This window comes from Monodelphis domestica, chromosome 2, assembly GCF_027887165.1.
Source record: "Monodelphis domestica isolate mMonDom1 chromosome 2, mMonDom1.pri, whole genome shotgun sequence".
Classification (NCBI taxonomy): Eukaryota; Metazoa; Chordata; class Mammalia; order Didelphimorphia; family Didelphidae; genus Monodelphis; species Monodelphis domestica.
In genome coordinates, this window is record NC_077228.1 from 36,642,170 (window position 1) to 36,666,594 (window position 24,425).

The 24,425-nt window shown below is 41.0% G+C and overlaps 1 long non-coding RNA gene across 1 annotated transcript; it reads right to left on the minus strand.

Moving 5' to 3' along the window:
- Window positions 1-318: 318 nt before the first annotated feature.
- On the minus strand, window positions 319-2,914 carry LOC130457071 (uncharacterized). The gene is made up of 2 exons (XR_008916063.1): window positions 2,132-2,914; window positions 319-1,018 (listed from the first exon to the last, which is right to left on the minus strand). It is a non-coding gene; the product is annotated as an uncharacterized LOC130457071 (long non-coding RNA).
- Between the last annotated feature and the right edge of the window lie 21,511 nt (window positions 2,915-24,425).

The following is a 24,425-nucleotide window of genomic DNA, read 5'->3' on the forward strand; positions in this document are numbered from 1 at the left end:
GCTGTGGGAGACAACATGCAAATAATTATTTACAAATAAAATTGTATGTGTATGTGGTGTGTGTAGGGGGGATGCATACAATAAATTGGAGAGAATCTTCGAAGGAAAGAGCTGTGTTTAAGGTCAGGTAGACTGGGAAAGACTTCTTGAAAAAGGGACTTGAGATGAGATTGGAAGGAAGCCAAGGGGTAGTGATGAGGAAAAAGAAAGTTCCAGGCATGGGGATGGATGATCGATCTATAACTAGAAGGGAGCACTGAGGGCATTTCATCCAATCCCTTCATTTCGCAAATAAGACAATTGAGGCAATGCTTAAAGTAAGCTAAAAAAATCATTAATTCATTTCCTTTATTTTATAGGTAAAGAAACTAGGGCCAGAGGAGGCAAGTGATTTGCTCAAAGGCACACAGCATTTGCTTTCCTAGTTTTGTTTTCAGAGTTAAGATATTCATTCTTTCCAACCACACGCCTTCCATGCCCGTGTGTCATTTCCCAGCAGTGCCAGGGGGGTTCTGGAGGGAGCCAGTCAATCATTATGCATGAGCAATTCCATAGCCCCAATACAAATCACAACTGTGCTCAGATAAATTATGGTGGCACCACACTGAGGCTCTGGGCTCCTCCATGTCCTCCCTGGGAACATTACAAAGTACTTTTTAAATACCAGTACTTGCTAATATGTTTCCTTTCCTTATCAGTCATATTTTTTTTTCCTTTAAGGATTCAGGCAACCTAGCAGATAAGAAGATTCATTATGCCAATGCTCAAAAAAGCAACAATAAAGGAAATAAAGAGAACTGGGAGGGGGCAGTGTGAGTTAGGAACACTTGAGAGACAGGAAGCTGATACTCCTTGCTTCATGACCTTGGGAAAGTCATCTTTTTTCTCTTGGCCTTTGGTTCCTCACTCAGAAACTGAGAGGCAGCATTGGGAAGTGGTCTGGATTCAAATCCTGTGCCAGATGCCTCTTAGCTATGTGGGTCAGTTACACATCTTCTCTGAGTGTCTCTTCTTTCCTCTGAAAAAATAGGAATGAGAAATAATACTTAAGAATCTATATCTCACAGGTTCATTTTGAGGAATGTGCTTTGGAAACCTTAAGACCCTATAAATATTAAGATATCCCATATCACATGTAAATGAAAGCAATTGGTCAAGGTGATTACTATAGTTCTTCAGCTTAGTATAATAAAAATGAATTTGGAGTCAGAAGGACCCGAGTTTAAGTCTTGTAGCTGATTGTATTACCTGGATGCCCTTGGTTCATCATTTTCCTCATCTGTAAAATGGGATAGGATGAGACTAGAAGACCTCAAAAGCTTCTCCCAGCTTTAAAGCTGTAATCCTTCTTGCTTTAAAATTCTAAAATTCATTTCAAAAGGCAACAAAAGTTCTTTCCAACCGAAGCTCAATGACCATCAAAAAGATGGATTCATGAAAAGACCACAATGGCCTTTCGAAAATTTCTATTAACAATATACTTCCTAAAGAGATTAGTGAAATAGGTGGAGGTTGTTGGCTCATTCTGTTTTTTAAAAATCTAGCTTTGTTTTGTGCAGCCATAAGGCCTCAATTCCATGCTTAGCTTTAATTAAATCTTGCATTGAGTTAAAAAGCTCCTATTGTCCTTTTCATTTAAATAGGGCTCTTCTTAGATCTTTAACAAGACCACTGAGGAGTAATAAATCTAAGTAATTGTCCTTATTAAGAATAGATTATTCTCCTGAGAATCTAAGAGTCACCAAAGTAACTAGGGAGAGTTCTGGAGCCCCCTTCCCCCCACCCAAATGCTGAGATGCTGGCTTATGTGCTCAAGTTAAATGAGAAGATTTTCTGTTTATTTTTGCATATTTTTTGTTAACTAGGGAAGACTAGAGCTTGGGTCTAAACATTACAGACTTGGATCAGAATGTATAGCCCAAATCCAATCAAACCCTACTACATGAAGGCAAAATGGCCCCATTGATGAAACTGACATTGGGGCTTTATTAGGACTATACACAGGTAGAGTGAAATGGTTCGTGTGCTTCCATGGTGTGACAGGAAGGATGCCACATTGACCAGCATAGTAGACAGGGCACTTAGCTTGGAACTTGGAAGATGAGGTTCAAATCCTGCCTCAGATACTTACCAGCTAGACTCCAAGCAAGTCACTTCATCCCTCTCTGTGCCACGGTTTTCTCATCTGTAAAATAAGAGAATTGGACTCAGTAGGCTCTGGGGTACCCTCTAGTTCCAGATCTTGTGATTTCTGCCTTGAAATATCTTTCCTACTGACCAGACCCTGGGCTTGATATTATCCTCATTACAGATACTCTTTTGAATTAAGGCATTGGTTGTTCAGAAGACCCTGGTTAAAATTAAAATAGTGACAGGAGTGGGGAGTGTAATAGATGGTAATTTCTGAGGGTGTCTATTGATTCTCTAGATGACTAATGGATCAAGGTTTGCCTACCCTCCTCCCTTTTCCTCTCACTTCAGAAGCCTTTCAGCTTCCCCTCCCCTTTCCCTTCAACCTTCTTCTAAGTCATTCAGGGTGGACTACGATGGCTTTAGAGAAAATACTCCTTTCTCTTGATTTCTCAAATAAGGGTTTATTTGGGGTAGACAAGACAAGGGTAGAGGATAAGGTAAGAGGGATGGGATTTTCCCTATTCTCTACAAGGAGCCTTGGTTTGGAGGATGTTGACACAAAGTCAGTAAGCAAGATATGAGGACAACTGTCTGTCTTCTTTCTTCTTCCACTAATCAGTGAGGTAACCTCCAACTTGATTAATTCAAGTCCAGGGACACAATTAGCTTCTTCACCACCATCAGCCACACCAGCCAAAGCCTCAGCTTCTTCTCCCCTACTCTGTCAGAAGTCAAAAGGTCCAGGGCAGCCCAGTTCAGCTGTTGGCTTAGCTCCAACTGTTTTTCCTGGCAACATTCCAAAATGGAATGTTCCTTTTGATTGACAGATGATGTCCTTTGCATGCATGTATATTCTCTCTTTTATATGAGGAATGATTAATTCACTAGTGCCCATTAACAAATCGGCACAAATTTGTTTATCATATTAGTTAGCAGATAGAAAGGTGAAAGGTTATAGAGTTGTAAGATGTATAGGAAGAAAGGAAGGAAGAGAAAGTGAGAGAGAGGGGGGAAAGGAAGGAAGGAAGGAAGGAAGGAAGGAAGGAAGGAAGGAAGGAAGGAAGGAAGGAAGGAAGGAAGGAAGGAAGGAAGGAAGGAAGGAAGGAAGGAAGGAAGGAAGGAAGGAAGGAAGGAAGGAAGGAAGGAAGGAAGGAAGGAGAGAAGGAAGTAGGGAGGGAAGGAAGGAAGGAAGAAAGGAAGGAAGGAAGGAAGGAAGGAAGGAAGGAGAGAAGGAAGTAGGGAGGGAAGGAAAGGAGGGAAGGAAGGAAGGAAGTAGGGAGGGAAGGAAGGAGGGAGGAAAGGAAAGGAGGGAAGGCAGGAGGGAAGGAAGGCAGGGAGGAAGGAAAGAAGGAAGGAAAATATTTAGAACATTTATCAAGTGCTTCTATGTGTCAGATACTATTCTAAGTGATGGGAATACAAATACAACCCCCCCCCCAAGATAGTTCTTACTCTCAAGAAAATTATATTGTAAAGGGAGGGGAAACAAAACATAAAAGAAAGTTGAAGGCTGCTGGTGACAGGCTGAAGAACACTACAGAGTGAGGACCCACCTCATAAAATGGTGGTCCAGGTCCAAGCTTTACCAATCAAAAATGAAGGTCTCACAGGTGGAGGCTGAATAAATACAAATGTGAGAAGACTTTTGTTGATAAAGTAGTTAAATCAAAAGAGTGAGGACTAGAGATTCTAGTGTAGTCTAACCCTCTTATTTTTTACACATGGGGAAATGAAGGCCAAAAGAAGTTAAGTAATTTACCATCTCCCTAGGCAGGTGATGTCACTTTGAGTTGGGATAGCTATAATTATTAGATGATTTTTCCCTGTGTGAGTCAAAATCTGCCTCTCTCCAAGTTTCACTCACTGCTACTAGTTTTGCTCTCCAAGGCCAAATAAAGAAAATTTAGTCCCACTACATGATCTGGCAAATTCATTTCTTTTCTTCTTTTGCTGATTGGTTGTTTGATTGGTTGTTGTCCTTCATAGTCAATGAGGACCTAAATGACATCACTATGTTAGGGTCAATGTATTACAAGTATCACATTTTTACTCTTATTGCTGAAAAGAGGAGATAACTGCAAAAAATAACTTATCCATCTGTTCCATTTCATTTATTCATTTATTTATTGTTCTTCTGACTTCATTTACAAATATTCTCAGGAAGATCTGGTTTATCTTATGTTTCTATAATCCATAAAAGAGTTAATTTGCAAGGGTCAGAAAGACAGCAGCTACTGCCAATGGCCCTGATAAGGAGAAATGCCTCCATTCTCTTCATCTGTTCCCTAGAGCCTCAATGCTGGCGAAGCATCCCAAGAGAATCTCCCACCCAAAGAGCAAAATTCCATTCTTATTCTCTCCTACTTCTGCTCTGTAACAGCAAAAACTTTCATCCTATTCTCCCTATTTATTATCACTCCACATACTCTTTGTTATTATTTTTCAGTCATTCAGGCATATCTGACTCTTCGTGACCTTATGGAGGTCCTGGGGTCCATATTCTCTACTGTTCCTCAAATTGTAGAACTGCAGATTTGAAAACAGACTTCAGAGGCCAAGTCTAACCCCATCCAGAAGTATAACAAATCACCATCCATCCTTTAGCTGAAAACCTGCATGGATAGTGAACTTATAAACCTTTGAGTAAGCCCTTTTGACACTGAGTCAGTTTTAAATATTAGGGGATTCTTCACTATGTTGAGCTAAAATCTGTCTCCCTAAAATTTCACATGTTATTGCCAGATCTATCTTCTGGGGCTGAGCAAGATAAGTCGATCCTTTGTCCACATGACAAGCCCTCAAGTTCTTAAAGACAGCTATCCTGGCACCTCCTAGCCTGCCCCCCAAGTCTTCTCTGGCTTAAACAACCCCAATTCCTTCAGAAGATGATCCAATTACTCTTGACCCCTTGTCTTCTTCTGAATGACTTTTGTTCCTTTGTCAGATAAAATTGCTCTCAGTTGCCTCCACTACCTGTAATGTCTTATATTTTAGTGTTTTCATTGTAGGACTTACAATACCACCTTCCTCAAAGCCCACTCATTATGGAAATCTAATTTGATAAGTCTTAAACATGGCACCATGAACTCAGAAAACTAAGACTTGGCCTAGACAACCGAGAGTTGAAAGTCTGCGTTTTGATATGGAATTTTCTGGCCCTATGTCCACATACTTTCAATATCTTACTGACCATTGAAATGAGCCAGGACTGGATTTTTCACCATCTGTATGCTGTATGCACACCCACGTAAATATCCACCCACCCAGACCCACTCTTTCTCTTTGAGCTTATTCCTTGAGGTTTCCCCTAATCAGGAAATTATTTTCATATGAGTATGCAATTGCCCTAAGCAACAAAGGGGATAATCTGCATTTTAATTTAAGCATAATAGAGTTAATTACTATAAATACTTCTAAGACTCCTTAACACAACAAATTTCAGTGACAAATATTCTCAGATAATGATCAGAACACAGCCAAGTGCTTTTAGATCTAACCATATGTTTTCAGTTCATTATTATAGTTGAAAGAAGAATGATTTCTTTCTTCCCTTAACTTAAGACAACTTCTAATTTATTTATATATGTATGTGTGTGTGCATATATATATATATATGCGTGTGTGTGTGTATATATATATATATATATATATATATATATTCATGAGCATTCAAAGTGAGCTTAGCTCTTTGGAAAATAGGTTTGTTGAATCCTAGCTACTCACCTGTTAAAAAAATCCTTAAGGCAAAGTCACAGCTCTCTAAATGTCAAGTACTTGGCATACTAAGAAATATTTGAAACCATGACCTGACAAAGATGTTTTATTTTTCTCAGTTTTTGGGGGGGATTGAAAAATTGTATTTAATTAATTAAGAGTGTTTTTCCATGGTTACATGAACCATGCTCTTTCCCCCTCCACCCATCCTCCTCCCGTAGCCAATGAGCAATTCCACTTGGTTTTACATGTGTCATTGATCAAGACCTATTCCCATATTATTGATATTTGCACCAGGGTGATCATTTAGACTGACAAGGCTTTCTGTCCTTTAAGCCTCCAAATATATTCATTCTTTCTAGTTGTATGTGGTTCCCCAAACATCTTTGACATAGGGGATCCAGGCCAATGGTCATAGATGGATCCATATTGTAGGTAGGATGAATGAGCTTGTACCCCCAAGTGCAATCATTTGCAATCCTTCAATGGCATAGAAGCAAAAGACATTTTGCACTGAGCAAGAATAATTAGTGAAATAGGAAGCTTCCTGATTAATGGCAGACTTGGGTGATTTCCCTTCACCCCTTCAACCAGAGGCATACTCTATGCTTCTCACTCCAGTTAAATTTAGATACTTACTCCAGGTCTAGGTATGACTCTTAGTGGGTGCTTGAGAAAGATAAGAGAGGAGCTGAGGTGGGAAGAATAGCTATCATATTTAAGCACAAACATCTGAAAATTGGCTTCCATTTTGTTAGCACAATGGCGGAAGCTGGGCTTGACTTAAGGAAGTGGAGGTGTAACAGCTGCTGCTATTAGTACTGAGGAGGGCACCAACCTCTTTCTCCCAATATGGGGCTGCCTGGAGTCCACCCAAAAGATGAGAGTGATAGGACTTTTTGGCTGGTGTTTATAAATTGCTCTAGCAGCAAAACTGATTAAAGGAAGAGAGTGAAAGAGAAGTGACCTCTTTATCTTTGATGAATGTGACCCTGGGAATTTGTTGTCCATAGATATTTTTCCTTGTGCATCCTTATGTTCCCTTGGGTTTGTTGTTCTCCAAGTCTTCCATACCATATCATACCATCAAGTTGCCTGAAATATTTGACAAAGAGAATAATACCAAAGTACCAGATTGTGATAAATCTTTGGAATAAGGTTTCTGACAGTCGTGTCTTTGACAATCCCTTCTAAGCCCTTCTCTTGACTGTAACTGTGTCAACTACCCTTTAGTTAGGCTCCTACTAGAAGAGAAAACTATTGAGTCTGATGGTCAGTTCCTTTGCTCCATCCATCTCTACCCTGATCTTCACAATCCACATAATTCACAACAGTAGTGAAGGTGAATCTCCATTTGTTCCTTCTTTATTATAGCTTTGCCCTTCTTCATTCTGGGAATTTTTCCACTTGGACCAAGAACTTAGTAATGTCTGGAAACTCTTCCTCTTCTTCCCAGGTCCAGAAATTATGCAATGTGAGCAGTATGACAAGCCCAGTCAGATATACAGCCAGCACTTATTTGGCCTAGATGGTTTGGTATAATGACCCTGTGCAGTGAAGCCAGCCACCTCTATTGATGGGTCATTCTTGCCACCAGCCACATTATCATGGTGGACAGCAATGAAAGACACATTCTTGATATCGAAACCCATATTATTCAAAGGCAGAACCTCACTTAAAGATTTATGGCATATTTCATGTTGCCTCTACCATGTCTGAAATCATGTGGTTGCTCTTCTGGAGTCACATGATTTCCCAAAATGGCCTTCTAGAAAAAAAACAAAAACAAAATGGCCTTCTAGATGTGTTAAGGGGGTAGACATTGGTGAGGCCCTGTGACAGCCCCCATCCCCAACAACTAAGTCTGGTTTGCTATCCCTAGAACTAAGACAGAGTTCTTTTTCATCTTTTTTTGTATTGTGGAACCGCTGGGCAGTTTGAGGTGTTAAGATTAAAATTTAGGCCAAACTTGGCAGGTAAGGAAGGCCAGCTATTCTCTCACCCAAGTGAAGCTCCAAAGGAGAAGATCCAGGAGAAGTCTTACCAGAAGCAGTCCACGTCTCAAGCCACAGTCCCAGGCCAAGATCCTCCAAACCCCAGATTCAGGCCAAAGAGGACCACAAGCTAAAGCCTTTCGGGACTTTTTATAGTCACTTCTTGTCCCTTCCCCTCTTCACAGGAGCCAATCACAATTTCCAAATTGTTTGTGGGATCCACTTCTCACCCTCTGAAGGTGTCAACTCTTATCAAAAAATTCACAAGTTTCTGATTGATTGGGTTAAAAGGGTGGAGCTCTTCAAGTAAGTGACTTGTGAATTCTCTTACTTGATGGCTAACAAAGTGTTAAATACAGGTTAAGTACAAGTTAAGTATGGGTTAAGTATAATGATTTAAAATAGACAAAGAGAATAAAGAATTCACTTTCACAACAGGAATAGGGCTCAGCTAAAGGAGCTCCTTCCTTTCCCTAGGACACATATGCCTTTGTTTGGGGAAATTAATAAGAATTCTGGATGATCAGTTATCTCTCCTATTCTTTTGACAGTAAATCTCATTTCTATATTACTTCTTGATGATAAGAAATAATACATTTTATTAAAGAAAGCTGTGTACCCCCAAAGTCATCATTTACATTTTAGCTGGAAGACACAATTTTAAGAAACTATTATTTGCAGAACGTAGTAATCATCAGTGGGATCACTGATGTTGAACTTCCTTCCAATATGATTTTAAATGTTCACCAAACTGAAAGCAAGAGTTGGCAGAAGTGGAGCTGATTTCCTTGGCTTTCTAAATCGTTTTTTTTTAAAGCCAGCACATTCTAATAAGAAATGTGTAATAAAATGTTTTCCTTTCACTCTTGATTGTTTTGAAACCATCCATGGTTGGCTGAGCCCTTACACAAGGCAGATTTACAATTTTGCTCCAACTTAGTGTTTCAGATTAAATCACTTTTTAAGAAAATGCAATTAAACCTTCTCCAAGAGGAGACAGACAAGTCAGCATGCACTTCTGCACACCTGGGAGTGTTCTAAGTTGTGTGAGCTCAGCAATTTGTAACATATGGAAAATATCAAAAAGGCTCAATGTGTATTGTCAAAAAGGCCTGAAAAGGGGGGAAGGCTTGGAACAAGGAGGTGCATCTTTGGCAGGAAGGGCCCCCACATCTTGCCAACAGAGGCAGACCTCTCCCCAGGGGTGGAGGCCCACTGAACCAGAATTCTGGAGGTCTGCCCAGTCTACCTTACAAATATTGGCTCCCCCATCCATGCCTGCAAGATGCCCAGGTGTTGGGTTGAGTATCAGGTCTGTTAGCCAAAAAGACAATCATGATGTCAAAAGAGCCTCTATCCTTTCTGGGGGTAGCTATAGGGAGGTAGAGATAAGCCCTCTTCTGTTATTCCCTTACAAAATATAAAGAGTAAGTATCTGCCCAAATTTGGGGGTGGGGAGAGGTAGGGCATTAGGGTTAGGGATAGGGACCCAGCCTGAGCAATATCTTCCCTTTTTGCTTACCTTCACTCCACATACCTGGTAAAGGACAAAACCACAGTAGTTCTTAAGATTTCCTTCTACCTCTGGCGTAGGAGAGAACAAGACTTCTGTGTAGACCACTGATAACTATGGTAAAGGAATTTCTGGTCCCCTGGTCACCTGAGCCTAGCATTAGCAAAACCTTTAGAAACCAATTGCCTAGGACCAATCATCAGGAGTGGAAAGACATGGGAGGTGGGGCCAAAATGATGAGATGATAGGGAGCATAAACTCCCCTAAAATATATATGACTTAATCCTGATGGGGAAATTCAGAAAAAGTCACAGTTTGTCTATTTAGGTTGTGGGGGGGGGAGAGAGAGAGAGAGAGAGAGAGAGAGAGAGAGAGAGAGAGAGAGAGAGAGAGAGAGAGAGAGAGAGACAGAGAGAGAGAGAAAGAGAGAGATAAATGGAGATCTGGGAACACTGGGGATGAGATCAGGTCACAACACACCAGAGCACTCATGCACTAGGTCAAAAGAACATCCTAGACCCTAAATGGGACTCCACCAGATCCATACCAGGGCACTGTTATGAGGTATACTGTAGGGCCTAAAAGGGAACACACAGGGAAGATGGAGGGAGAAAGGGAAATAGAGAGAGGATCCAGGAATTGTTCTTTCCCTTTCTTCCTTTTGGAGGGAAGGTAACCAAGTCTTGCCTCCCTGAGAGAGGGAGTATGTCTCCTCAGAGAATGGTTCTGGGAGATGGAAGACAAGAACTAGAGGGATAAGCTTTGGTAAGATGATGCACTGCCCCCCTTTTGGTCCCAGCTATTCTTGAGAGGCAGGATGGACTCTTCTGCCTCTGGATCCTTCAGGTACATCAACTGCCACTCCCCCCACCCCCCCACCCCACCCCCCACCCCCGACCTTCAATTACTTTACAGTCCAGGAGAGATGGTTGCTCCTTGGGTTTGGTTGTTTGGATCACTGGGATCCTGGGTTAAGCCTCCTTTTTGGGGAGAGGTATGGTCCTCTCCAAATCTTCAATCCCCCTTCCTAGTATCAGAAACTAGCTAGACCTAATTCCAAAGTAGTAGACAATTTATTTGGGTTCACACGGGGAAGGAGAGGTATGAGTGTCAGGCAAGGGAAGTAGGTGAGCAGTAAGTCTTATTGACTTGTCCCCTCTGGCAGATTGCCCCCCCCCCAATATGACAGAGGCTGGCACTTAAGAAAAGTGCCAGGCTGAATCTTTCTCCTTGTCGAGGGAGGGGCCCCAGGAGGCTGGAATCTTGAGAAGCCAGAAGGTTCCTTCTGAAGAGCAGCTAGTCTCTCAGTCTTCAGAAGCTGAAGAGAAAGGGCTGGTTAAGACTTTCTCCTGAAGGTCACCCACCTTTTTCCTGTTTTTGACTGGAAATCCTTCCCCCCAACATTTCCCAATTGAAAAGACTACTGAGGAGAAACCTGAGAAAGGCATTTTTGAGTCTCTGTCAGACTTTACTTCAGCTCCAGGTGCCCTGGGTCTGAACTGTGGCCAAGGGGCCAAACTTAGGGTCAGTCAACCTAACTATCTCTCAGGGGGCTCAGGCTGCCAAAGCCTGAGTTCTCCCCAAACTTGAGGAGGGAGGGAAAGGGGGTTACTTGGAGAGAGGGACCCCCTTTTCATCACTTTCCTTTGCCATTCTTTTTCCAGACAACCATTCCTTTGTATTACCCTAACTGAATTAATTTACATTAAAATGGTTATCCTTTCCCAAACTGAATCAAGTGTGAGTGAAACAGCTTAAAAAGGGAGGGAAACATTTTGCCTCTAGTAGTGAAGTGGAGGAGGAGGAGGAGGAGAGGGAGGAGGGGGAGGGGAAGGGGGAGGAAGAGGAGGAGGAGGAGGAGGAGGAGAGGGAGGAGGGGGAGGGGAAGGGGGAAGAGGAGGAGGAGGAGGAAAACTAATCAAACCCCTTTCTCTCTCTCTGAGCCAACCTAAACATCAGCTGTCTTTCCTAGATCCTGTTTCTTTTACCACCCCAGAAACCTTCTCCATTACATCAAGGTCTTGGGGTTCAAGGCTCTTGGCTTTGATCCCTCTTCTGGCCAGCTGCTGGTTTGGTCCCTACTCCTGAGCTAACTAGCTTGAGTACTGGAGCCCAGGAACAAGTTAGGGAGAGAGATGGAGAATGAGATCCTTGAAAAGGGGATCTCAGTGGACGGCTTCCTCCAAGTCTCTGTCCACAATAGTCACTGATGGCTCTGTGCTGTTGTTGAGAGCTGAGTGAGAGATATCCAGGGGTTCACAGGGAAACAATTGATCTCCAGAGAGACTCACGCTTCTTCCTAGACCCAGAGACATCAAGCTTGATGTTGGAACTGGACTCTGCCACACATCTGGAGGGAAGGTTTAGGCTGGTTCTGCTTTTTGGGGCATATTTAGTGGTGTTATAACAGGATCTCAGGGGCCTCTGCTTCTCTCTGGCTCCCAGCTGGAAGTGAGGTGAAGAGAGTGATCAGTTGGAGTTTCCCCACCTTCAGATTCCCTCCTGGAACTTTCAGGCTTTTTTCTTCCTTCTTGCACCTCCCCTGCTCTCTCTCTGCATCTGATTTCTGTCAGAAATTGCTCCTTGCCCAAATTGGATCACTCCTCTCTTACAGAGGACAGGTACAGACTGGCAGCTCTATTACCCACTTCTCAGTTACCACTCACAGATCCAAGGTGGACTGAGAAAGAGACATACATAGCATCCCTGGTAAAGAGGCCTTGGGTGATGTTCAGAGAAAGGAAGACATTCAGAGGCCAGCAGCAGCAATGGTATGTCTCAGATTCAAGGCAGAGAGCAGGGTCTCACTTCTAGCATGTAGCCCAGCCTATGGAAGAATATATTGCCAAGGCAAGAATCCCAGACCAAAAGGAAACCTTTAATTCAGCCCCCCTTCAAAGGTTCAATCCAACAGAACTTGCTAGATGGCCAATGAGAGAGACCCAAATCCAGGTCAAGAACTTGGAGAGCTCAGATCAGGGGACCAGCAGTCAAACTTTACCCTGGATCAGACCACTCTGCAAGTAGAGAAAGCTTGTGAGTCTCCAGCTGGTCCCTGAGATCCTCTAATAACACCATGAAATATGCCCCAAAAAGCAGAACCAGCCTAAGCCTTCCCTCCAGAAGTGTGGCAGCACCTAGTTCCAACATCAAGCTTGATGTCAAGAAGTAGACTGGAAAAATGGGAAAGAAAACAAAAACAGAAAACAACCTGCCTTAATGATATCATATTGGCTGGGACGTTCAAGACACAGATGCAGGAGAAGAGAATGACTTCAAAATATCTATGATTGATGTCTCAGGAAAAAACACAATTTGGCCACAAACTCAACTAGAATTCCTGGAAGAGATAAAACAAGAGTTTTAAAAAATATTTTTGTAAATTGAATGAGAGTGCTTAAGGAGAAAACTGGAAAAGAAATGAGAACTCTGGGGGGAAAAAAGAAGGGGAATTAATAGCTTGGAACAAAAGGTACAAACCTTTGTGCAAGGAACAGATTCCTTAAAAACTAAAATGGAAAAAATAGTATAAAGTAAAATACCCCCTTAAAAAAACTCTCACCTTCTGTCTTGGAATCAATACAATGTATTGGTTCCAAGGCAGAGGAGTGGTAAGGGCTAGGCAATGAGAGTTAAATAACTTGCCCAGAGTCCCATAGCTAGGAAAATATCTGAGATCAAATTGGAACTCAGGACCTCCTGTCTCTAGGTATGACTCCCAATCCACTGAGCCTCCTCTGTCCCCAAAAAGTAAGGTATTTCATAGCAAAAATCATTGATCTAGAAAACAAAATGGAGAAGAAAAAATTTAAATATCACTGGACTGTCTGAATGTCATGAAGCAAAAAAAAAGAGCCTCAATGTCATATTTCAAGTACTGTATCTCTTAAAACCAGAGGGCAAAGTAAAGAATCCAATAATCATCTCCTGAAAGAAACCCCAAAATGAAAATTCCCAGGAATATCATGGTAAAAATCGTAGCTTCCAAGATAAAGAAAAAACACTGTGGGGTGTCACAAAAAAAGAATTCAAGTACTGAGAAACCATAGTTGTTAGGATCACTATTTAGCACAATTTAAATCATGATTTAGCAGTCACCATTCAAAAGAATGGAGAGCTCAGAACATGATACTTCTGAAAGCAAAGGCTTAGAGCCAAGATAATTTAACCAGAAAAACTGAGTAAAGTGCTATAGGGAGGAAAATGGACATATAATGAAAGAGAGGACTTCCAATCATTGCTAATGAAAAGACCAGAGCTACATGCAAACATTGAAGTTCAAATATAGGAGTGAAGAGAAGGTAATTAGAAATGATGATAAAGAACTAAACAAGCACCAACTGCATACATTCAAATATGGGTATATGAAATATGTATCCTTTTGGAACTCTGCCATCATCGAGGTCCATAAATAAGAGTCCATTTAGGCAAGGATTTTGAGTGGTTTTATAATATCTTAATCTTAAGAAAAAAGTGCAAAGAGAAGGGAAGATGAGAGAAGGGAGAGAAGGAAAGGAAGGTAAGGGAAAGTTATCTCACAAAAATGTGAATGAATAAGTAGTATTTATTCAAAGGAGGAGGAGAAAATGCAGGAAGCCACTGACATATGAACCTCACTCTCATACGAACTGGTCAAAAGAAGGAATAATAAACATACATATACATATACAGTTTGATGTGGAAATATATTTATTATGTTTTAGAACATTTTAGTTTAAATTATTTACTTATTTTATTTAAAATAGGATTTAAGGAAAGAGGAAAGAAGTGATTTTATTTTAAAATATTTTACTTATAATTAGAGGAGAAGGGAAAAGGAGGGTAGGTTAAGGAAAGGATTAGTCCTAAGCAAAACAAACTCAGGACATACAAAAATATTTATAGCTCTTTTTGCAATGGCAAAGAATAAAAATGTGAGGGGACGTCCCCAAATTGGGGAATGAATGAACAAGTTATGATATATAAATATGATGGAGTATTATTGTGCTCAACTCTTATGAGATCAGTTATTAGATCAATAGTTCATTATTTGATCAACTAGGATTCCAGAGGACTAACGATGAAATATGCTCCCCATCTCCTGATAGAGAGGTGAAGAACTCAGGATCCATATGGTCAATGTGGAAATTTGTTTTGATTGGCTATACCTATTTATTACAGACTCCCTTTTCTTTGTGTTTTTTTGTGTTCTCAGTTGACCAGGAGTGTGTGTAGAGGCAGGGAGGGAATGGATTTTATTTAAGAGGATAAGAAGGTGTATCTTAGTTGATTAAAACAAATGAAATACTTTCTAAAAAGACAATGAGGTGTCACCTAGGAGGCTCAGTGAGTGGACAGCCAGGACTAGAGATGGGAGCTCCAATCTGGCCTCAGACATTTCCCTGCTGTGTGACCCTGGGTAAACCACTTAATCCCCATTGCATAGCCCTTACCATTCTTATGCTTTGGAACCAATACACAGTACTGATTCAGAGACAGAAGGTTAAGGATTTAAAATTTTAAAACTCAGATGTGATCACTGCTTCTTCTAGTTCCTGTTAGAGAGACAATGACAATTTTCATTCTTACAGCAAATAGATATTTTTGAAAGAAAGAAACTTCTGGAGACAGGAGGCTAGAAGTGATGATTTTCAAGTATCTCTTGATCCTGATCTGCTCCAGAAAATTGAACTTTTCAGATCTGATCATTTCTAAAAGGCAGTTAGTAAAAGACTGTCTGTCCTTTGATCCAGACATATCACTGCTGGGTTTGTACCCCAAAGAGATAATAAGGAAAAAGACTTGTACAAGAATATTCATAGCTGCACTCTTTGTGGGGGCCAAAAATTGGAAAATGAGGGGATGCCCTTCAATTGGGGAATGGCTGAACAAATTGTGGTATCTGTTGGTGAAGGAATACTATTGTGCTCAAAGGAATAATAAAGTGGAGGAATTCCATGTGAACGGAAACAACCTCCAGGAAGTGATGCAGAGCGAGAGGAGCAGAACCAGGAGAGCATTGTACACAGAGACTGATACACTATGGTACAACCGAATGTAGTGGACTTCTCCATTAGTGGCAATGCAGTGAACAACTTGGAGGGATCTACGAGAAAGAATACTATCCACATTCATAGGAAAAACTGTGGGAGTAGAAACACAGAAGAAAAACAACTGCTTGATCACATGGGTTGATGGGGATATGATTGGGGATGTAGATTCTAAATGAACATCCTAGTACAAACATCAACAACATGGAAATAGGTTTTGATCAAAATGGCACATGTAATACCCAGTGAAATTGTGCATCAGCTATGGGAAGGGTGGGTGGAGGGGAGGGAGAGAAATAATGTGATTCTTGTAACCAAGAAATAATGTTATAAATTGACTAGATGAATTAATTTAAATTAAAAAAGAATATTTGATCTATTAAAGGTAACTTTAATAGAATTCTTGTATATTTATGAAAAATTCAGAACAGATCTAGAAGAAAAAGTACTAAAGACCGTTATGAAACTAAATTTTGGTTTGAAAGACTTAACACTTAATTTAGTTTTAGTTTCTGTTGTCCCTTCAATAATCATCTTTCTGGTCCCTTCAGTAATCATTAAAAGTCCTTTCCAAAAGAAAAATAAAATAAAATAAAAAGCAGTTAGATTTACAAAGACGAGGCTTCATCCTTGGGTCTGGAGCTAGTCTTGGACTGGTTCTAAAATCTCTGACTTCTGCTTAAATTTTGGCATATCCAAAGAAGGTGCTGGAGAGGGATAGGAGATAAAAACACATAAAAGCACCATCTCCCATTCCTTTGGAGGCTCATGGTGTGTAGGTTTCTGGCCAAGGAGGTACAGAATCAATCAAACTTCAAAAAATTTCCTTGCAAAGGGGAAAAAAAATGGCTGCAGTGGATGAGATAGGGGAAGGGTGTATTAATCACTCATCCCTTTGGAGATAAGAATCATCCCAACTCAAAAAGAAGAAAGGAGATTAAATTCTCCAACTCCATTCACTTTTCCACTAGAACCTTCTTAGACTAAGGAATCTAGACAATGGCATGGCTCCATCCCTAGATTCCTAAAGGAGACTAAATTGCCAGACAAAGACCCAGCACCTCTGCTCTTAGATGGATACAGGAGACTAAGTTACCAGGAGCTCCACTGAAACTTTGACATCCTAAAACCTTGAGTAATACTATGTATAGTGCTCAGCTCTATTAAAGGAAAACCTTCCTTACATGGAGAGCTATCTACAGTTTCCTGATACTTCAGAACTGGAAGAAATCTCAATGGTTCTCCAAATCAATCTGTCTGAACAAGAGTCTCAAAATCCATCAGTCAATAAGCATTTATTAACCACCTACCATGTCCCAGGCAGTGTGCTAAGCATGGGAGGTACAAAGAAAGGCCAAAAGATACCCTGTTGTCAAGGAGCTCCTATTCTAATTTCTCTATTCTGTACCACTGCTATCAACACAAGATACAAACAGGATAAATCAAGGCACTAGCACTAATGGGGATCAGGAAAGACTTTTCATAGCTGATGGGATTTTAATTGGGATCTGAAGGAAGCCAGGGAAGCCAGGAGGCAGAGATGAGCAGGGAGAGCATTCCAGATACAGCTGATAAAAATCATAAAATGGAAGGTCATATAGGGAATAGCAAAGAGAACAATGCCCCTAGGTAGCAAAGGACATGGAAGGAAATTAGATGTAAGAAGACCAGAGAGTAAGCAGACAAGTGGATAGAGCTCCAGGGATGGAATTAGAAGGTCCTGGGTTCAAATTTGACCCAAGATTCTTCCTAGTTGTGTGACCCTGGGCAAGTCACTTAATCCCAATTGCAATTTGATCTGAAGATAAAAAGTGATAGTCACAGGAATTTATTGAAAAGGAGGTTAATATGGTTAGATCTTTCCTTTAAGAAAATCACATTGAAAGTTGAGTGAAGGATGAGACTTGGGGCATTGTATTTAGATAAATGGACATTCTATTTTAGCTTGAAATTTTCCCATGACAGGAACCTGCTCTTTACCAATGACATACCTTCCACTTTGGGACAACTCTAATGTTATGAAGTTTTTCTTACCTTCTTTTTGCAGCTTCCAGTCATGACTATTATCGCTGTAATTTTATAAATCCTCCATCAAGGACCTGCCCAATGGACCAGGGTCCTCCCCTCTGACTCTTTCAGGATACCAATGCCAGATGAAATCAGCTCATCCACTTTCCCTCTCCTGGGTACCTAAGTGGCCTGTCTCCTTTTCGGATCATTCACATTCTCACTTCTGTCTTTTATAACACTTCTTGGGAGTAAGTCATTACTAAAATACATTGCAGCTCTCTCATGCCCATCATGAGTATGGGTCACCCATGATTTTTATTCTTCTAAAGGGAATTAAAATCTCTTAAAAACTGGAGAAGCTCTTTTTTTAGATGAAAAATAAAACAACACTGGAGAATTAGGAAAGGGGGCTGGGGGACATGAATTTGATGACTCGTGAGATTCCTTGAGCTCTAAGTCTACGATCTGTTTAGTGAATTGCCTAGGGTATGGTGTTGTATCTATAGATAGAGGACCTGGAATTGCATGCCTAAAATAGGTGACCATGAGGGGACCTTTCTTTCCTCTCTGTAATCTTCTGTTTCTGATTTATAAAAATAAGATAACAAACCTAATATAAATGCTAGCTGTGAGCCAGGCCTAGTGATGGGAGGTTCAAATCTGGCTTCAGACACTTCCCAGTTGTGTGACCCTGGGCAAGTCACTTGACCCCCATTGCCTAGCCCTTACCACTCTTCAGCCTTGGAGCCAAGGGTTTAAAATAAATAAATAAACAAGCAAACAAACAAATGAATGAATGAATAAATGAATAAACAAACAAATAAATGAATGGATGGATGAATGAATAAATAAATGAACAAATGAATCAATAAAGAAATAAATAAGAAATGAATGAATAAATGAATGAATGAATGCTAGCTGTTATGATAATGATGATCATGATGGGATCTGACTAACTGACTTCGAAAGCCTCTTCCAGGGTCAAAATTATATCACCCTTCCATGTCTATAGCTAAAAAGTCCCTAAAGTAGGATTTGAAACTGTGTTTTCCTGACTCCAAGTCCATATATCTATCCAATATACACCACCCTTCCTAGAAAGGTGCAGATACCCTGAGGTGTAGCCCTTGTTTACCCTCTGGAGCTTCCTTTCCAGAAGGATCCTCAGAACAAGGAGACTGTGTGGTTACCTTTGCAGGGGACCCCAAGAACCCAACTGCTTTAGGATAATCACTAGAAAGGCCCTGGAGAAGAGGCCTGGATGAATCAATGCAAAATCCCAAAATGAAAAAAAAAACAACCCAAACTCTCATTCTCCCCGAGTCTGATGCCCTATTTGTAGGGGAAGAGGCAGAAGAAGGCAAAGTCCTTGAACTGAAACCTGATTACCGGAGGGGAGTTCCGACAATTTCGGGAAAGCTTTAAAAATGTAATTCTTGTTTTTTAAATTAAAAATTCACATCGCGCGGTCATCCTCTAGTCTGCCAACTGGAACTGTGCCACTGCTAAAGGGTTCCCCCCCCCCGCCCCGCCCCCAACGAAGTGTCCCATTTAAAACAGTAGGAAGCTGCCATCTCCTGGTGAAAAGGAGAACTGATCTTATTCAAAATAACCAACAAAACAAACCGCTCCCCAAGCTTTTAAATGAAAAAGTCTGGAAGGAGGAATGAGAACCAGAAGAGCTCTTGCCCGTGATCTGGTCCAATTTCTTTGTTTTACAGAAAAGGAAACAGAGGCATGAAGACGGAAAGCGATTTCCCCAGGATCGCAAAGCTAGTGAGTGGCCGCGTCTAGAACTTGTTGAATACAAGCCAGTCAAACAACCCATCAGTCCTGGAGCATTTATTAGGCTCCACCTTTGTGCAAGGTAGATACAAACAAAGGCCAAAAATCCCAGCCCTCTTCTCAAGGATCTTACCATCCACTGGGGGAAAGTGCGTGTAACGTGTAAATAGCAGAAGATGGTAAGAGAAAAGGAATTAAAAACTAGGGGATGAAGGGGAAATTTTCGGCTCCTGCTGCAAGTGGGCGTAGAGCAGAATCTTGAAGCAAGCTGGAGAAACCGAAAAAGGGGACTGTGTGGAGGCAGAATATTCTAGGGAGAGGAGACAGCCAGGACAAAGGCACGGGTTGGAGACCAGAGCATCGTGTTGGAGGAATTGTAAATAGGTGACCACAGCTGGATTGTAGTTTATGGCAGGACGATAAAGTGTGAAAAGAAAGGAAAAGCAGGAAGGGGCCAGCTTGTGAAGAGATTAAAGATCAAGCAGAGGATTTGGTTTTATTATTTTTTATTGCAGCTCACTAAACCCAGGTGTTATATTTGGATGGACACTTTAGAAGAATTATCTTGGCTGATGGTTGGAGGAGAAATTGGAGTGGGGAGAGATTAAGAGCAGTTAAAAGGCTATTTCAGGGGGCAGCTGAGTAGCTCAGTGGATTGAGAGCCAGACCTAGAGATGGGAGGTCCTGGGTTCAAATCTGACCTCAGATACTTCCCAGCTGTGTGACCCTGGGCAAGTCACTTGACCCCCATTGCCTAGCCCTTACCACTCTTCTGCCTTGGAGTCAATACACAGCATTGATTCCAAGATGGAAGGTAAGGGTTAAAAAAAAAGAGCCTATTGCAGAGGCCCAGACTAGAGGGGATAAGGGCTTTTATTCAATACTGATGCTTAAGGCTCCATGCTTGGTAAAAGGAAATGAAAAGACAAATTTTAAAAATAACAAAAGAATAAAAGTAAAAAAACAATAACTTTATCCATTTGTTCCCACTTCTTACATTTACAAGAAGGGCAAGAATTTCAAGTCTTGCCTTGGCTATCAGACATTTGCCATTGCTACATGTACATCAAGTATCTACTAGGGGTTTCACACCATTTAAAACAAAAAATGATGCAACCAAGATGGCGGAGGATTGGAAGAAGCAGTACAAGCACAGCTACTCCAAGGGCAGTTTCACAAGAATGTCTGACCAAAGAGTGAATGAGGAATCAACAGAGAAGCATCATCTTTCTAGCCTAAGATCCCAAATTCAAACCTACAGGCACATGGCCAGGGCAGAAACTATGGACAAGGGTGATCCAGGATCATTGACTCCGGACCCATGGACTGAGCCAAGGGAGCAAAACAGGTTTGACTTTGATCGTGGACTTAGCCCTGAGCCTGGGCCAGTGGCACAGAGATATTCTGGGATACATGATAAGAGGAGATATGGTGAAAGATCTGGGATCTTGTCAATGGGAACATCCTCTTCTACAGTGCCCATGTCTGCCCCTATTTTTTCCAAGCTGGTTTGCCCAATATGCTGGGAGGGTCTCTCAAGATCTCTTGATGTTAAATAGATGTTGAAAGAACATGTAGACTGTCTTATTCTGCACCCTCATTTCAGAATATAAAAGATATTCTATAAAAGCAGAATAATATGAAATTGATTTATTAAAAAGAGTTTAGAATCAGATTGTTAAGGACTTGAAATGCCAAACAAAGTAAGATGTATTTTATCTTTAGGGCAATAGGGAGGCACTAGTGCAACTTGGGCAAGGGACTGCTATGGTCCCCGTTTTTAAAGATAACTTTCCATTGGCAAGAAATTGGGGGGAATTCTCTAGCTTTTTATTTTCTCTCTCTCTCTACACACACACACACACACACACACACACACACACACACACACACACACACATATATCCCATCCACCTGGATTGCAAGCTATATGAGAGCAGGAACCACCTCTAATTTCTCCCCCACCCCCCACCCCAGCAGGTAGTATAGTGTCCTTTCCTATCTCTTCCAAAGTCAGTCTACCCAATATGCCCAATACCCAATAGAGGAAGAATGGAGAATGGGGAGGATATCTCTCAAGATCTCTGGATATTGTCTAGAGACTGCCTTATTCCTTACTTTCAGACAACTGACCTCTTTTTTCCCCATCAATCATATTTGGTTCCCTTCCTCTCCCCTAATCTACAAATTCAAAGTAAAACTTTCAGAATTTCAAAATGATGAGCAAAAGAGAGCTGGTTAAATTTTTCTACAGCTTTTCTAGCCTGCAGAGGGGACAAATGTCTCTCCCTGGATACATCACTAATTATCAACAAAATACTTACCCTCCCCTCTGCCCCAACATAGGGACTAAAGCTCCAAGTGGGCACCCCTGGCTTGAGCATGTCTTGTGGCAAGAGGTCGGAGCACCAGACCGCTGAAATAGGGGCAAGATTGCATGTCCAAATCCATGAGAGGTGCTCTACTTCAACAAGATGCTTAAGAGTCCATTTTCCAACAGGCTATCAAAGCACAAATAGAGGAGGGGACCTACATAACGAACAGGTATGACCATAGAGTATGTATGTCAGGCATGCCATTAAGGAATGCATATGACTATAGCACATGAGTATCCAGGGAAATGTATATTTCTGACTCTACAGAGCCCCCAGCATCCTCTGGTGATGTCATTGGATGAGTATCTTTCCATGATGAATTGGAATCTCCTTGTGGTCAGGCTTTTTGGTACGTGGTATACTGTCCTCTGCTATTACTACTGTTAGCTCTTTACTTCTATCCCACCCTTTGGGTCAGACTTCATCCACTATGTAGCCGCAGAATATGGTTCCTGTGACCAAGTACCATGTTGAGCTCTTTTGTGATGCAGATTCCCCAGCCAAGAGCACCCAAGTAGCTAATTAGAGAAGCATTTTGAAATCTGTGTTTGGAATTTTTTTTTTCCTGTGCTTGATATGCATAATTCCAACTTTCTATCTGACTTGGGTATTGGAAATTACTTTCAACTTTTCTATGCCCCTGGTTATTAGCCTATTTCCTTTCCAAACATTCCAGGACTCCACTTCACAAAACTGCAACAGAACAATATGGAGCTAAGGTAGGGGTATGTTGGTGAAATATTTAACAACTGGCTAATGTTGGGGTCAGGGGGAATGTAAGCAAAACACTTTAAAAAAACCCTTATCTTCCATCTTAGAGCCAATACTGTGTATTAGTCCTAAAACAGAAGAGTGGTAAGGTCTAGCAATGGGAGTAAAGTGACATATCCAGGGTAACACAGCTAGAAAGCATCTAAGGCCAGGTTTGAACCAAGGACCTCCCATCTCAAAATCTGGCTCTCTCTTCACTGAGTCATTTAGCTGCCCCCTAAGACACATTTTAAAGATTAATCTGAATTCTTACCCCTTTGCCCTTCACTTTCTTAAAAATATACAATCAGTGAAACAGATGAAGTCCTGATTTATAGTTTGTTGATTTCCAAAAATTGGCAATCAGCTAAAGAACTGGTACCAGTTAGGGTAACCAAATTCTCCTCAACAGCCACAATCCTCCTAGTTGTTTTGAACCATTTAGAGTAAAGCCAGAAGAATCAAGTGGACCTCCCCACCCTGGGGTTCCTTTTCTCTTTATCTCTACCTACCTTTATGCATTTCTGCCAGCAACAAAATAACTGACCTCTCTCTCCTGCCCTTTTAAATCCTTTCCACAAAATGACTTCCCTAAAATCCTATCAGCAGGCTTTTGGTGCTGAAATTCATTTTTTTAATGGGCTAGAGAGGACTTCTAAAGAAGTTGAGGCATAAAGCTTTGAAATAAAAGCAAGTTTCTATGTGTAACCTCTGTTCCTTTGACAGGGAGGTTTATTCCTGAGAGCTTACCAGATGTTTCACTTGCTCTGTAGACATGGTCGGTTTTTCTCTCCAGCGGTTCATGAGCTAACAGATTACAAAGAAAAGACAGGAGCTCCATTTTCCGCAGAAGAGCAATCTATTTGCATGGTGACATGGGGGAGAACTGGCTCATGGGAGAGCTTGTGCAAACCTTTAAAAAATAAACACTTTTAAAAAGGACCAAATGCACATACACACACACACACAAAGATACACATACTTGCAATCATTTCTCTAAAGGGAAATAACATACCCCAGCACACACGAGCTCAGAGCCCCCAGAAGGTTTGAATTGGAGCTGTTTCTGGAAGTAAACACGCCTCTGGATATTTGAGTTTAGGCTTCATAGAAACACACAAATTTAACTCAGCTAACTGCATGCAATTCATGGTTTGCAAGTCTATTAATACAATCGAGTAGTTTAATGGAAAGGATGATAGCTAACATTTATACAGTACTTACTAGGTGCCGGGCATTGTGCTAAGGCTTTATGAATATTAACTTATTTGCTCATCACAACAGCACGGGTGGGATGTAGGTGCTCGTATTATCCCTGTTTTATAGTTAAAGAAACTGAAGTAGAGGTTGCACCTTGCCTAGGGTCACACGACTAGTGTCTTCTTGATTCCAGGTCCAGCACTATCCACCCTGCCACCTGAGGATTTGGAAACTAAAAGGCTTAGCTCAAAACCTGCTGTGGGGGGAAGTTTGGTACCTTGGTGGATTGAGAACCAGGTCTAGAGACAGAACGTCCTCGGTTCAAATCTGACTTCAGACATTTACTAGTTATGTGACCCTGGGCAAGTCATTTACCCTCCATTAAGCCTAGCCCTTACCTCTCTTTAATCTTGGAACCAATACTTAGCACTTATTCTAAGATAAATGGAAAATAATGATTTAAAAAACAACAACTTGGCTCTGCTTCTTACTTACTACCTTAGAGAACTTTGGGTAAATTATTTCATAGCTCTAGACTTCATGATACTTTTTCATAAAATGAGGAGATTGGACTCAGTACTCTGGGACTCATTCCAATTCTAAGATCTTTAACTCTAAACGTTGTTCAATCCTTTTTTGGCCATGATTTTAACCTTCTCTTTTACCATTAAAAAAAAAAGAGCATATTTCTGTTTTCAGCCTTCCCCCTTTCTCAGTCCTTTTTATTTATCCATTTATTTATTTATTTGACCGTTATTTTTCCATTTATCCATCTAAGCTTAAGACTTGCCCCTTCAAGGAAGTCTTCTTTAAATAAAATGAACTCTTCCCCCTCTAGATTTAATAAGGACCCTTATTGTTTATGCCATTCACTTAATAATTGATCACACTGCTGGGACAGCTAGGTAGTCCAGTGGGTAGA